General features: G+C 47.5%; 1 protein-coding gene across 3 annotated transcripts in view; it reads right to left on the bottom strand.

The window, feature by feature from the left end:
- The window catches only part of ATP2B4 (ATPase plasma membrane Ca2+ transporting 4), a 98,087-nt gene extending 88,510 nt beyond the window's left edge, over positions 1-9,577 (bottom strand). The window contains exon 1 of one of the 3 annotated variants that reach the window (XM_036273056.1): positions 9,183-9,577. The gene's annotated coding sequence lies outside the window, so the exon portion shown is untranslated. Of the gene's footprint in view, positions 1-8,313; positions 8,361-9,182 lie in introns of those variants that run through there. The other 2 variants (XM_036273052.1, XM_036273054.1) reach the window with 2 other exon arrangements.
- Positions 9,578-15,281: the final 5,704 nt, after the last annotated feature.

Raw genomic sequence — 15,281 nt, 5'->3', positions numbered from 1 at the left:
AAAAGAGGGAAATTGGACCATTTCTCCAACTCCATCAATCTCAAAAGCTCTACCCCCCACCCAAACCCTCACACCTAGCTCAAAGCATGGTGACTGAACCCCCCACCCCCAGAAGTTTGGATGCCAGCTGTACCTTCCTAGCACCCTAACAGATGTCCTCTGAGTGTTTCGCACAAAGGAGGCGGTAGTGCAGACGGCAGGGAGGAAATATTGAGATACCATCCTAAGGGTCCATGAGCACCAGGAGAGCAGGCAGGAAGCAGGCTGCTGCTGAGGCCAGATGCCAGCCTGCCTTGGACACCATTGTTGGCTCGGACAAAGACTGGAGGTGGTATAGTGGGGGGCTCGGGTGGGGATGAGACAGCCTCCTTCACCTGCCAGAGTATCTGACTCTCCTTGATGCTGAGAGTATCCCTGACCAGATGCACAGCCCTTCCTCCCAACCCACCTCCCCTCCCCCATCCTCTCCTTCACCAAGTCTGTCCTCTCTCCTCATTCATATCCTGTTTGGCAAGCACCACCTCCAAGGATAATTTCCAGGTGAGCCCTGACAAATTCTGGTCTCCATATTCTCACTAAAACCCCTTCAATTCCCAGCATCATGTGTTCTGCTCTCATCTGCCACTGGAGAGGGAGAAGAATAGGGTGAATATTTTCTCTTCCCTCCCTTCTTAGGTTCCTCCATCCTCAGCTCCTGAGACATGAAGCAGGGCTTTCAGGGCACAGGAACAGTGGACTACAAATGGACAGTACTCTCTTCTCTATCCATGGGCAGCAGCCCTGGCCAGTTACCAGAAAGGCTAATGCTGGGATCTCAACCAGAGTCTGGACAAGGGCTCAGCCAATGTGCCTACTTCCAGGGCCAAAAGAGGGGAGGCAGACTGTTCTAGCAGCTGGAAGCTTTTCCCCAATTTCTTCCAAATACAACCCACAGTTCAGATGAAAACTTCATCTCTCCATCCCCTAGCATTGACTGCGGTCCCTGATTTGCAATGTCTAACGATATTAATATGAGGTTGAACCATATTAAATTGTCATTTGTAGGTCAAAAGTGGTTGCATACTGGCAATTCCAGATGGTTGGACCTAGTAACTATTTGGGGGATTATGTTCCCTAGAAGATAGTAAACATCCTTAAGGCTTGGATCTCTATCCAATCTTTCTTAGTTTCTGGTTTAGGACCCTGCAGAGTTGTGGGCTTGGAAGGTGTTGAGTAGGTACTTCTCAATTGAACTTCCAGGCAGGTAAGCTGGGGATTAGTACATGTCCTACCCTCAAACCTCAAGGGTGGCTGTCCACCCTTGTAGAAAGATGGAACTTAACTATAGGCTGTTGGATTGTACTAGACTCTATGATAAAAGGATTTGGTTTGGGTGTTGAGAGTTTTGCCCCTTTGTAGAAAAGGAGAGTCTTGAATCAGAAATGCTTATTTGTCCAAGCTCCTCTTCATCAACTGCCTCGGTCAAGGTCACATAGCAGCCTAGATCACCAGTTTTCTGACTCCCAGTCCCGTGCTCTTCTGGCAAGCCCGGCAACACAGGAGAACAAACTCCTCCCTGTCTGCCCCTTCCAACTTCCTGGCTCCCACTTTTTCAGGCTCCCTAGCAAGACAGAAGGGGAATTGACTAAAAGATCAATAGCCCTCTCCTACATGAAAAGAGCCTGAGTCAAGCTAGGCCTGCCCCGGGGTTTCTAGGGAGAGGAGGAGAGAGATGAGCAACACTGGAAACCTGATCTCTCTCTCCCAGTGAGGCTGAGGAGGTGGGGCAGCGTGGGTCACTGATGGTGCAGCTGGTATGCCATCTCCGCAGGGAGCTGGGTGAGATGGGGGTGAGGGGTTGCCTCTTTTAGGCAGCGTTAGGCTAAGTTCAAGGTAGACACACCTGGGTTCTCTCCTAATCACTCCGTTATAGAATTCAGAAAGGATGTCTCTGGGCTGTTGGTAGATTCCTTGTGAGACCCCTCCTCAAAAAGTAGGTGGGTGATTCTGGAAGCCCTCTGTCCCTAGGCTTCCTCAGCTGGCCTATGGTATGGGCGGAGGCGGAGGCGGAGGTGGAGGCGGAGGTGGGGTGGGATAGGGGATGCCTGCTCCCACCTGCTGCCCAGAGGCCCAGCTGGCCCAACCATTGTGCCCAACTGCTTCCCATCAGGAAGGAACAGCCTGGTGTTCACAGCAAGGAGGGTGAGAAGGGAGACTCCCCGAGGGAATCACATCGTCAGGAGACCCTGTGTGTGCTAGGTGGGGACGAGAGAGCTCAGTGGGCCAGGGGTTTGGGAAATGAGTGAGAGGAGTCCAGGAATGTAGGAGTCCTTCTTGGCACTGATTTCTCTCCCCAGCTTAGTATTAGGAAAAATTTCAAACCTGAAACATTGGAAAAATAGTACAATAAGCAGCTCAGACCATTTACTTAGATTCACCTACTGTTAACATTTTGTATGCTCTTTCTTCAAGAGAGTACACACACACACACTGTTTTCTTTTGCTGAACCATTTGAAAATCACTTGCAGATATTTTGCCCCTAACACTTTTGCATAATCTCTAAGAATAAGGGCATTCTACTTCAAAACCACCATCGTTATCATTATCACACCTTAAAAAAATAATAATAATTACATATTACCTAATATCTATATGAAAAATGTCCCAGTTGTCCCAGGATGTCTTTTATGGCCATGTGTGTGTGTGACCCAGGATCCAATTAAGGGTTATGCATTGCATTTGGCTATAATGTCTCTTTAGCTTCTTTAAATCTAGACCAGTTTCCAACTCTTCACCCTTCTCCCCAGAACACAGTTTTGTGTTTTTATGACATCCACTTTTCTGAAGCCTCAATTAGTTGTCATGTAATATAGCTCACACTTTAGATTTGTTTTTTGCCTCCTCATAATTAGATTCAGGATAAACATTTTTTGACAAGAGCACAGGTGATATGGTTGAAATTCTTTTTATAGCATACCAAGTGAAATTAGTGCCAGGTGGTTCCACTAACACTGGTTAAGGTGGACAGCACTGACTCTCTGGGTTGTAAAGACAGGTTTTTTCCTTTTGTGGGGAGTAAGTGATCCATGAGGTGAGACACTGAGACCAACCTGTCACCCAGTGGTTTTAGCATTCATTAGTAAGCCTAGCCCATCAGCTGTTGTACTTGGGGCTGCAAACTGGTAAATTTCAAGTTCTGTTGTTACTTCTACATTTCATTGGCTGGCATTTATTTGTTAAGAGTTTTTCCTTCCTGCTCCATTTTAACTGTCAGAATGGACTCATGGAATCTTTTACTCCATGTCTTACAATCTATTAATGTTATTCTTTTTGATGCTCAATGTGTCCCAAATTTGCACAGTGGGAGTCCCTTTAAGCCAACTACCGTGTCCTTTTGTCATGGCATGCTCTAGCTTTCTGGCATAACATGACTCATTTGTAGTTTCCTGGTCCCAGACATGAAATCAGCCATTTCTCCAAGGAATACTACCTTCTTTTAGTGGGAAATGGTGCTTAGAAATGAAAACCTGGGCTAGAGGAGTGTTCATTGTGTGTAGCATTGCTTCTAGACCCTTCCAGTGGACAGACCTAGGAGAAGTATGAAGAAACAGGGTTCTTACCCTGGCCGGTTTGGCTCAGCGGTTAGAGCGTCGGCCCACGGAAGAGTCCCGAGTTCGGTTCCTGCTAAGGGCTCGTGCCTTGGTTGCAGTTTGTCCCCGACCGTGTGGGTGGCAACCACTCGATGTGTCTCTCTCACATCAATGTTTCTCTCTCTCTCTCTTCCTCTCTCTCTCCCTTCCGCTCTATCTGAAGATAAATGCAAAAATGTCCTTGGGTGAGGATAAAAAAAAAAAAAAAAAGAAACATAGGGGTCTTCCTCACTTTTCCCCATTCCCTATTTTTGTCTCTCTTCTTCCGTAGTGAAACCTTGATTTTCAGCAATATCAATATAGTTACTCAATTGACCTATCCCCACAATAAACGAAAAGTTTCCAATTTATGACATCAATACCATGACCAATTACAGACTTACAAAGTAAAGTTCAAGATTTTTTTTCCAGTTCTTTTTATACTCAGAATATATAGAGTCCATTAAGGATATAGAGTCAGGACATTAAACTAAAAAATTACTTGAATTCTTTCCTTGTAGAGAAATCAAGTTGATATACAGTTAGGTTCATTGTCTCAGTTTTGGTTGACTTTAGGGTTTGCTTTTTTCTTTCTGACTCTAATTTAATTTGTGAATATGTAAAATATTTACTTCATTCAAAAATCAAAACTGCATCTCCCTGGCCGGTTTGGCTCAGCAGTAAGAGTTCGGCCCGCGGTCCAGAGAGGCCTGGGCTCAGTTCCCGCTAAGGGCATGTACCTTGGTTGCAGTTTGTCCCTGCCCTGGTTGGGGTCGTGTGGGTGGCAACCACTCAATGTGTCTCTCTCACATCTATGTTTCTCTCTCTCTCCCTTCCTCTCTCTCTATTTGAAGATAAATGCAAAAATGTCCTTAGGTGAGGATAAGAAAAAAAAAAAAAATCAAAACTGCCTGAAAAGGTATTATCAGTAAAGTTTTACCCCCATTCCTATCTCCTCTACCTTGTTCCCACCCACCTCCTATAGGTAACCATTTTAATTAATTTCTGGTTTATCTTTCCTATGCGCATGCATGTATGTCTGCAAAAACTATTTCTCCTGCTTTCTCAACCCAAAGGTGGTATTCTACATGCATTCTTTTGCATCTTGCTTTTTCACTTAATAATGTATCCTATAAATGATGACATATAAGTTTATAGGGCTGCTTCCTATGCATTGTTTTTGGCTCCCCAGTATTCCATTACATGGATGGATACACTGTTGTTCACTCAACCAGTCTGTTAAGGATGGGCACTGGGTAGTTTCTAACAATTTCCTTTCCGATTACAAATATGCCTCAGAGAATCACTTTGTGCATATATCTTTTTGTATCTGCAAATGTGCATTTTATTCTAGATAAACTCCTAGAAGTTGGACTGCTGGATAAATGCTTATGTTGTTTTATTAGATATTGTTAAATTCCCCTCCACAGGGGTTGTACTGGTTTGCATTTCTGGCATTGAATGCACAATTTAGGGGGTATGAGGTATGCTATGAGGTATTCTGAACTGAGAGTTTCTCCGAGCTAACCCGAGAGTCCTTAACCTCCCCATCAGTAACACACCACTCTCAACTCCCTCTACCCTAGAGATCCGGCAAGAAGGCAAGAGCAAAGGTCTCTTAATTCCATTCCAGTTCATCTTTCTGAATTTCTGTACTTCATTTGGGAAACCAGAGCAGAAAGTAGCAAGAGGCTGAAGACTTTGGCCAAACTGGAACTATAGTGAGGAGAGGCGAAAGAGAGCAGAAGACCCTCCCCATGACACCTATGTTCTCACCTCCCCTTTCTCTCCTTCGGCTTCTCCGCTATCCCCCCAACACAAATTGCCTCCAACAGCTCTTCCCCTGGCAGGGGCTCTGATTCTAACTAGATCCTGCCTGGTTTCCATCCTCAATCCACCTTCATGTGGGCTGAACACAGACGACTGGTGAGGGGTGGAAGCACAATTCTAAAGTCCCCGTTATTTCTGTTTTAAAATGTGCGAGGAGATAAGTCAGTGGAACAAGAATGCCTCATACCAAGGAAAAAGGAGACAGAGGAGAGGAGCTGGGAGAGGAAGCCGAGTACAAAACATCCCACACAAGCCTCTTGTACTCCAGCCCCAGCACCTGCTTTACCACTATGTCCAGTCTACAGAAAGGAGAAATGAGTGGGCAAAGGATGCCGTCCCAGTTTGAGGGGGCCCAGGAGTTCTGCTTCCTTGTGACTCCGAGGTCTTGCCTTTCTCATCGCTCTCTCCTTCTCACCCCTACCACCGAATGCAATTGGGGATGACAGGAATCAATGCATATCTGAGGAGCAGGGAACTGAAGGGAGACCTGTCTAAGGGGTAGGCTCAGGGGAAGAGGTCAGAGGGCAGGAAGAATTCCTCCAGGGAAGCCAGTGAGGCCCAGGGTAGGACATTCCTCTTCAAGGTCAAATCAAACATCCCGGTCACCCTAAGCCAAACACACGTCTTAATGTCCTGGGGACCAAGAATGAACACCTTCCTCCAAAGCTTGGTGCATCTGGAATGCCCTAGAAGGACAGGGCTTATCCATCCATGTCTTTGGGGGCTGGGTCAAGGCCAGGAGCATAGAATTAAAGAGAAAAGGGCCCATGGAGGAGCTAAATTCTTGAATAAGAAGCAGTTCCCTGTGAAATGCTTGAATTGCTGACAGGGGGCATCTGGGTCAGTGCTGGGTCAGCCCAGGCCCCTCTTTCCTCTCAAGACCCTCCAGTCTGTGAAAGTGGGGAGCACTAAGGTTCTCCAATACCCCTGCTTAGGGACCCCGCCCTTACTCCTTCCAGCCCTCTCACACCTGGGGCAAACTCAACTGCTCTACTTCTGCCTTCATGGGTCCTCCCAAAGACCACAGACATCTGACAAATCTGACTCAGTCACTCCCTCCCACTATTACTGTGGGAGCATCAGCCTGGATGAGGTTGATTCCCAGGCTCCCCCCCAAATGTCACTTCCTTCTTCCAACAAACATGGACCAAGCGCTTTATACGCGTGGGCACTGTGCTAGGTGCGGGGAGTCCCGGAGGTTGAGGGAGCTGTGCTCCTTCGGCTTGACCTTGAATTTAGCCTGCGACACGGAGGTGGACACTGTAAGGGGAAATGACTGAGGCTCCCTCGTCAGCTCCGAGCACCTTCTGCACGGACAACTCGGATCTAAGCAGAGCCAGGGGTGGAGCCGAGGCGCGCGGGGAGCCGGGGCGGAGCAAGCCAGTGCAGAGCCGCCGGGGGAGGGGCCGCGGGTTCCTGCGACCGGGATCCAGCCCTGCGGCCCGACCCGCGGCTCAAGGCCAAGGGAGTAGGGTCCCCAGTGCAGGCTAAATAGAGACCTCTCCCCAAACCTACCAGAATCTACCCCTAGTTAGAGAACTGAAAATAGGAAGATGGGCTGCAGGCATGGGGGGATTATGCTCCAAAGGGGAAGGGCGTAGGGGCGTGTGTGTGTGTGTGTGTGGGGGGGGCGCCGCAGGGAGCGTCATGATTTAGTGGGTGTACCTACGCAAGATGGTGGCAGGGAGGATGGGGCTCCCGTGCGTGCAGGAGCAAAGAACGGATCCCTATCCTTCCTACAGAACAAGGGCTAGATCCTATCTTGGGTCCCCTGCCCACTGGGGAAATCCTCATTCCTTTCTCCATCAGAATGCAGGGAGGGAGGGTAGGGCTGTTCAGCTTTGGGGTGCATCTCAAGATGAAAATTGGTCCCTGTTGCTTCCCGGCTCCCATTTAAGCTCTTCTCCAAGTCAGTTGTTTCCTTCTTTGCAGTTTCTAAGATCTTGCTTCTAACACTCCCCCAACCAAACCAGATGGGGCAGAGGGCAGCTGCTTCCTCTCTCCCCGGCCTGAACCCTACAGATGTGTCTGCCGCAGGTCTAGGACCCACCTCCCAGAGCCAGCTCTGCATGCCACCACCCAGAGCCGGCGAGGGAACCTGGCTCATTAGCCATCAGAGCCACCGCCTCTTCCTGCCGTCCTCCTATTCCTCCCCCTACCCAGTCCCTCCTGACCCCTGGGCTCCTCTCCACGGCCTGTCCCAGCCAAGAAAGACCCTGGCCTCGTCCCTTCTAACAAGTAAAGAGGGCTCGGAGCTGAGGGGGCTGGAGGGGCACCTCCACTTAGGAAGACCAGAAGGGGCAGCTTTGGGAGGGGCTCAAGGAGGGAAGGGAGGATCTTAAGAGCGGGTGGATCAAAAAAAAAAAAAGAGTGGAGTATCTCCACCCAGAGGAGGAGGTGGCGCAGTAGAATGGGATTTCACTTCCCCTCCCCCGCAGCGGCGTCAGTTGAGGGCCCGCGAATTTCTTCATCTGACCCCCCTCCCCGCCCCCAACCAGGCCAACCGGCGCCGACAACGCGTCTGCAAGTTATTGTAAGTCCAGCCGGAATGCCCAGGAGGGAGTTGCCTCTGGCCAGCGGAGTGCCCACTCGCTCCCAGGATGTGGCTGGCCCCTCCCGCGTCCTCCACACCCAGCCGAGAAGAGCGCTGGGTCCTTCGGTGAGATGGAGGAGTGTGTGGGGCTGGATTCGCTCCGGGGAGGATGCCAGCCGGCCTCCTCCACCCCAAAAGCCAGCCAAGAATGTGAGCGAGCGTATGTGAAGGGCGGGCAGGAGGGACAATTCAGCCTTAATTTCTACCTCTTCAGCCCCAAGACACCCAGGGACACTCCTCCCAAAGATGCCTGCGACCAACCCCAACCGCTGAACACTCACCAGCCTCACAGTCACCAGCCTTGAAATTGCAAACTTTCCAACTTCACCTCTTCTCCTTTCTTCCCTTTGGGACCAGAGCTACATGGGGCGGTGCCCTCAGAGACAGACACTCACACAGTTGGTTCTTGACGCTTCGCACACACTCAAACAACAGCGGCACAGGGAACTCTCAGCTTTTCCACAGCTAATTATAGACGTGAAAGTCTGAGGATGTTTTGCAAGTGGCAGAGAGAAACTGCTGAGGTTTCTCTACAGAGTCGAATAAATTTAATTTGTGCACTCCCCTTCCTCACCCAACTTCTCCCAGCTCCTACCTCCACTCCCCACATCCTCCAGGGAGCCCATCTCCCAGTCCCCACAGCAGCCCCTCCTTCTTGTAGAAGATTTCTTACTCGGTCCTTTCTTTTTCTCCCCACTCCCCCATCTCTCTTTGGGGCTTTGGAGAAAGGGAACAGACGCGGAAAATATTTTTGCAAGTTTTCCATTCAGCGTCTCATTCCCAAGCCAAGGGGGAGGGGGAGGGCAGGAGCAGATGGGGGCAATGAACTGCTTTTTCCAAACGCTCGATTTGGGTGTGAAAAAGACGGTCCCTCCATTTCCCTACCCCCACAGCCCAGGAGTGACAAAAACTAGGAAAAGAAAAAATAAGTCACTTGTTTGATTATATGATTTTTCAGAACTGTCTAGGAAAGAAATACAGCATTTGATAAATCTGTGCGCGCGCGCGCATACACACACACACACACACACACACACACACCCCAGCAGCAAGAATTATGCCAAGAACAGGAAATTCAGGGAGTTTTATAAGCCACTGAGAGAAAAGAAAGTTTGCAAATTGCGAGTCAATTCATTCTCTGCAAGCCTACCTCTCTTTCTAGCAAAGATCCAGGCTTCTCCAAGCAGGACTCTCCCTCCGGGTTTCCATGGGCAGGGTAGGGTGGGGATGACCACCCACTGGTCTCCCCAATAAGCAGCCAAGCTAGAGATGCTGGCTTTGCTCTCTTGCCTTTTTTTTTTTTTTTTTTTGCTATGGCCAGGGAGTGGGCCGGGTCTCCTCCTCCCGGTCCTCCCAAAGAGAAGGACCTCTCAGGTTCCTGGAAGAAAATAATACGGGAGAGCTGGGCGGGTGTCTCTGGTCTTTCTTTCCTCGGAAGGATGGTTCCCCAGGAAGTTCGTGCCTCCCCCTTCAATCCCCAGCTTTGGATGGTCTCAACAGCAGAGCTTTCTTAAGAAAATGCTTGTCATGGCAACAGCTACAGCCAACTCGGACAGACTCCTGCTCCCCAGCTCTCCCCAGCAGTGCGGGAGGAAAAAGGGGAGGAGCGAGAGCTGAAAGGGAGGTGGGACTTGGCGGCCGGCCAGGGCAGCACTACACCGTTAAGGTGGCCCGGTTGAGCTGCGGCGCTTCCTGGTTCGTCTTAAGGGGGAATGGGGGGAAAGAAGGGGAGGAATCCTTTCTCCTCTGGGGTGTTCTCCACGCCCTTGTTCGCTCACTTGTTGAAAGGAAAGTGAGGTGGAGAGTGGAGGTGGGGAGTGGATGTGGGTAGCAGTATTCAACCGTTGCTGGGTGGAGGGAAAAAAGGAAGCTTCTTCAGGCGGTTGGCTTCCTGCAGCTCACAAGGGCCTCTCAAGCTCTTACTTAGACACAGGAACCAGAAACCCAAGGTGTCTGTGGAAAGTTGTACCATCTCCTCTCACCCTTTGCCCTGGTCTGAACAGGGGGGCTCATTAGAGAAGGAGAAGGAATTGCTTAGGATGCACACCCACAAACGCAGGTTGCTTATACACACACCTTGGTACACAGTCCTCACCCAGATTTCACACGCACAGTCCTGGGTCACATTTTGCTCTCTCTTGCCTTTCTACACCTAATAGCATCCACAGCACATGATCACAGCTGCTTCTTTTTGAGATCTACTATGTGTGGACTATGGCACCAAAGGCTTTGTAGGTACGGTTCCCTCTCTAAGGCTCATGCCAATCTTGCAAGGTACGTATCACTATCTTTCTTTCAGAGTTGAAGAATCTGAAGGTCAGTGGCTGGCCCAGGGTTACACATCTGAATGAACCAGGATGCAAGACCAAGTCAGACGGCCTCCAAGGCTTCCTGTGCTTTTCTGCACTTGTATCATATTCCAGCACATATTTCCACTTTAATTTATACAGTCAGACATCGTGCACACTTCGACACAGCCTGTAAACTGTTAATCACATCCCCACAGCCACACACCTACCAGCATTGTACAACAGTGCCACCCATAGATTTTGCCTAGAACCTTATGGCTTTCAAGTACAAACATGCACCATAACTGGTTCACACACCATGTCTTCACTGACTGAGCTGTTCCCACACCTACCTCAGCGCACACACACACACACACACACACACACGCATATACATATACTTACGGAAGGCAGGTTAGAGTTGCAAACTGCTGTGAAGAAGGTGACTCACCACAATTTCAGGGGTTTCAGAAGAGGCCTTTTTGATCCTCCCGTCCTAACCCAACTTTTCACACCATAAGGGTCCTCCTTTAGTTGTTTGTCCTTCCTGCTCCCTTCCAAGAACCACATGCACATTGAGAAACAGAATTGTGAATTATGCACTGGGCACTGGTTTCCCTTTGCCCATTAGCACCCTTCCCAATTTCCTAACATTTGGGTCCTTTTGGTTCTCTCTTAACTTTCCTATCCTGCTATTTCTCAACAACTCATACAATTAAAAATAATTATATTGTTCCCTAAAGCAAGGTGGATTTATCTGGGTGGACTTAAACAGTTTTTTTAAATTTCTTATTTTTAAATTATAGTTGACATACAATATTATTTAGTTTCAGATATACAACCCAATGATTAGGCAATTTATATAACTTACAAAGTGATCACCCCAATAAATCTAGTACTCACCTGACATAATACATAGTTATTACAATATTATCAACTATATTCCCTATGCTGCACCATGATTATTCTGTAACGACCAATTTGTGCTTCTTTAAAAAAAGTTTTTAAAATATGTTTTTATTGATTTTAGAGAGAGAAGAAGGGAGAGGGAGAGAGAGAGAAAGAGAGAAACATTGATGTAAGAGGAAAACATCGACTGGTTGCCTCCGGTATGCACCCTGACTGGAGATTTAACCCGAAACTTGGGTATGTGCCCTGACTGGGAATCAAATTGACAACCTTTTGGTGCACAGGATGAAGCTCAACCAACTGAACCACACCCCAACCCCATAATCCCCTCCCATCTGGTAACTGGCAAAATGTTCTCTGTATCTATGAGTGTTTCTGGTTTGCTTGTTGGTTAATTTTGCTTTTTAGATTCCACATATAAGTGAAACCATATAGTATTTGTCTTTATTTGCCTGACTTATTTTACTAAGCACAATACCCTCCATTCATGTTGTTGCAGATGACAAGATTTCATTCTTTTTTATGGCTGAGTCATACTCCATTGTATGTACGCACCACTTCTTCACTCATTCATCTATTGATGGACACTTAGGTTGCTTCCACATCTTGGCTATTGTAAACAATGCTGCAATAAACATATGGATGTATGTCTTCTCTATTTAGTGTTTTGGATTTCTTCAGATAAACACTCAGAAGTGGAATTGCTGGGTCCTTGTCTGTCTCTTGTTATAGACTTTGTTTTTAGAATCTTTTTTATCTGGTATAAGAATTGCTACTCCAGCTTGTGTTCTGTCTTGTTTTCATTTTCATGAAATATCTTTTCCATCCCTTTACTTTCAGTCTCTGTGTGTCCTTCTTTCTGAAGCAAGTCTCTTATAGACAGCATATGTAAGGGTCATGTTTTGTTATCTATTCAGCCACCATACGTCTTTCGATTGAAGCATTTAATCCATTTGCATTTAAAGTAATTGTTGATTGACATGTATTTATTGCCATTTTATTATTAATATTTTTTATCTTTGTTTTCCTTCTTTTTAAAGGAAACCCTTTTACATTTCTTGTAATACTAGTTTAGTGGTGATGAACTCATTTAGCTTTTTCTTGTCTGGGAAGATCTTTATCTGTCCTTCAATTCTAAATAATAGCCTACTAAGTAGAGTAATCTTGGTTGTAGGTCCTTGCTTTTCATCACTTTAAATATTTTGTGCCATTCCCATCAGGCCTGCAAAGTTTCTGTTGAGAAATCAGCTGACAGTCTGATGGGAGTTCCCTCGTAGGTAACTGCTTTTTTTTCTTGCCGCTGTTAAGATTCTCTTTGTCTTTGACCCTTTGCATTTTAATTATGATGTGTCTGATGTGGGCCTTTCTGGGTTCCTCTTGTTTGGAACTCTGCACTTCCCCGACTTGCATGTCTATATCCTTCACCTGCTTAGAGACATTTTCCATTATTATTTTTTAAAATAAGTTTTCAGTTCTTTGCTGTCTCTCTTCTCCTTCCAGTACCCCTATGATGCAAATGTTGGTTTGCTTGAAGTTGTCCCAGAGGCTCCTTAAACTCATTTTTAAGGAGTTTAATGAGTTGAAATGAGTTTTCCTCATTTTTTTTTTGGTTCTTTATTCTTTTTGCTGTTCTGATTGGGTGTTTTCTGCTTCCTTATCTTCCAAATCGCAGATTTGATCCTTTACTTTATCTACCTACTGTTGATTGCTTGTAATGTATTCTTCACTTCAGTTATTGTATTCTTCATTTCTGACTGGTTCTCTTTTATGTTTTTTTATCTTCATTTTTATGTTTCCTATCTTTTTGTTGAAGTTCTCACTAAGTTCCTCTACTCTTCCCTTAAGTTCACTGAGCATCCTTATAACCAGTGTTTTGAATTCTAAATTTCATAGGCTGCTTGTCTCCATTTTGCAGTAAGTGCCCTGTAGGGCCTAGTTGCACAGCCTCCCTGGTCACCCAAGCTATGTATTCCAGGTGTCCCTTCCTTCCCCATGTGGGCTGAGTGTACGCTCTTATTGTAGTTGAGCCTTGATTGCTGTTGGCATGTCAATAGGAAGGATTTAACCTCAGGCCAATTGGCTGTGAGGACCAATCAGTCCTCAGCTGGAGGTTCTGCTGTGTAGGGACCGACCCCACAGAGCAGGACTTGCTTCAGGATCTTCTGGTGCCTGATAAGTTCACCCCTTGAATGTGTCACTTCTGGAGGTGATTGGAGGGTGCTCTTGTGTGGTCTGAAGGGTGTGCTGGCTCTGGGGCCTCCCAGAAGGTGCAGACCACTGCCTATGCCCTGCCTGGGGCCATCTACATAGCAAATTGCAGATGGCTGCTACTTGTGCTGGGCTTGGAGGTGACCAGGAGAGGCCAAACTGCAAACCAGGGCCAGCTTCCAATAGTGCCAGGCCTCGGGCCACTTAGCAAGAGGTACAGGGCACACCAAGGCCAGATGCTGCTTATCTGGGGATTATGAGCCTTTGAGAGAGTTTAAGAAAGTACGCAGCATAAGCTAAGACAGGCTATTTTTATGGAAAAGCCATTGGAAATGGCTTAGATGGGCCTGAAAGTTGAGTGGGGTGGGAGTCTCAGGGAATCACTTGAAGAAAGTTTTTTAGATTGTTTGGGCTAAGCTCAGAACTTGGAGTTCCCCAATGTGGTGCTAGAGATTTGCTGCTGCCATCTATCTTGGGAACCAAATCCAACATAATCCCCTTCCTGTTTGGTGCCTCTCCTCCCCAGCCCAGCCCAGCTGATGGAAGGTTGCAGGGGTGGGGAGGGGAGTTTAGGGCCACCCTCTTATGGAAGCCACCTATGGATAGTTTTTCGGCAGTCCTTTCAGGGATTGAAGGTCCCCCCCTCCTTGCACTAGGAGGACACTAAAGGTGAGATTTTTTTTCTCCTACCCCTCTCCAAACCTCTCTGCTCCCTCTCACCTTATTCTCCAGGGCATTTCAGTGGTACAACTAGTGGTAAGAATAGAGATGGTACCTTGTTAGAGTTTGGAAGTTTCTATCAAAATGTCAGCTTCAGGAGCCCAGATCAGTTGTTGGGAAAGACAGGGAATGAATGGAAAGGAATCAACTGGACAGGGCTTCAGATTTAATGGCTTGTCAGGCTCCCTGCTGGATTGCAACAATTTGATGTTTGAATGCCCGATGAGTGTCAGTTGTATCTTTATCCTGAGAAAGACAGTCTCAGACATGGCGCTTTAACTATATTAAAATATATTTTAAGCTTGTCTTTAGTGGCTGTGTGGGGAAGCGTTGCCTAACTGTTCAGTAAACTTGTCTTGGGGGAATTACAATTTAGTCCAGATGTGTGGTCCCATCAAAGGAGAAGTCTGCTTTGGCTGCCTGGCATGTGGAGCTGAAAATGATGCCTGGTTGGTATTTGAAAGGCAAGATTTTCTCTCCTCAGACTCCTTGGGTTCCAGGGAGGCAGGCTCTGCAGGGGAGGTGTTGCCAAAATAATCTCTGGTGGCTACCCCACCTCTGGCTGGCTGGGATTCAGGGCAGGCTAGGAGTATGAATTCTTGGTAGCCAGCAGGTAGGTCCTCCCTTCTTGAAGAGCCCAGTGCTCCCCATTCCTGGTGGGGGGTTGCAGGATGAGAGAAGGGGCACTCCCCACCTCATTCCAACCCCTAGCTACCTGCAGACAGGAGAGAAGGATGTGAGAGGTGGGTCAAAATTACTCCAGGGGCAGCTGCAGCCTGATCTCTCTAGCTGAGCCCACCATCGAAGCCTGTTTTCTGAAAACCCAGAAGCCTTGGTGCCTTGCTTCTTTCAGTAGTAGCTTGAGGTCTAAACAGATAAAAATAAATCTACCCATAAAAATAACCACTGAATGTGGGAAAGTGGAGTTGCGCTGCTTCTCCCCACCATGGCAAGAGGGGGACACTGCCTCCACCATCAAGAGTTCCTGGCTAGGCTGTTGTGCGTGGCTGGGTGCCCTAGCTGCTTGGTCGCCCCCTTTCCTTCTTATCCCAGCTGTCTCCTTGACTTCACAGTTTCTCTGCTTCTTTAGTTCTAGCCTGGTTCTTCTTAGCTGGGTTGCATGG

This window comes from Molossus molossus, unplaced genomic scaffold (assembly GCF_014108415.1).
Source record: "Molossus molossus isolate mMolMol1 unplaced genomic scaffold, mMolMol1.p scaffold_m16_p_20, whole genome shotgun sequence".
NCBI classification, from domain to species: Eukaryota; Metazoa; Chordata; class Mammalia; order Chiroptera; family Molossidae; genus Molossus; species Molossus molossus.
Note: the sequence above shows the minus strand (reverse complement) of the source record. Positions and strands in the feature narration are given on the sequence as shown.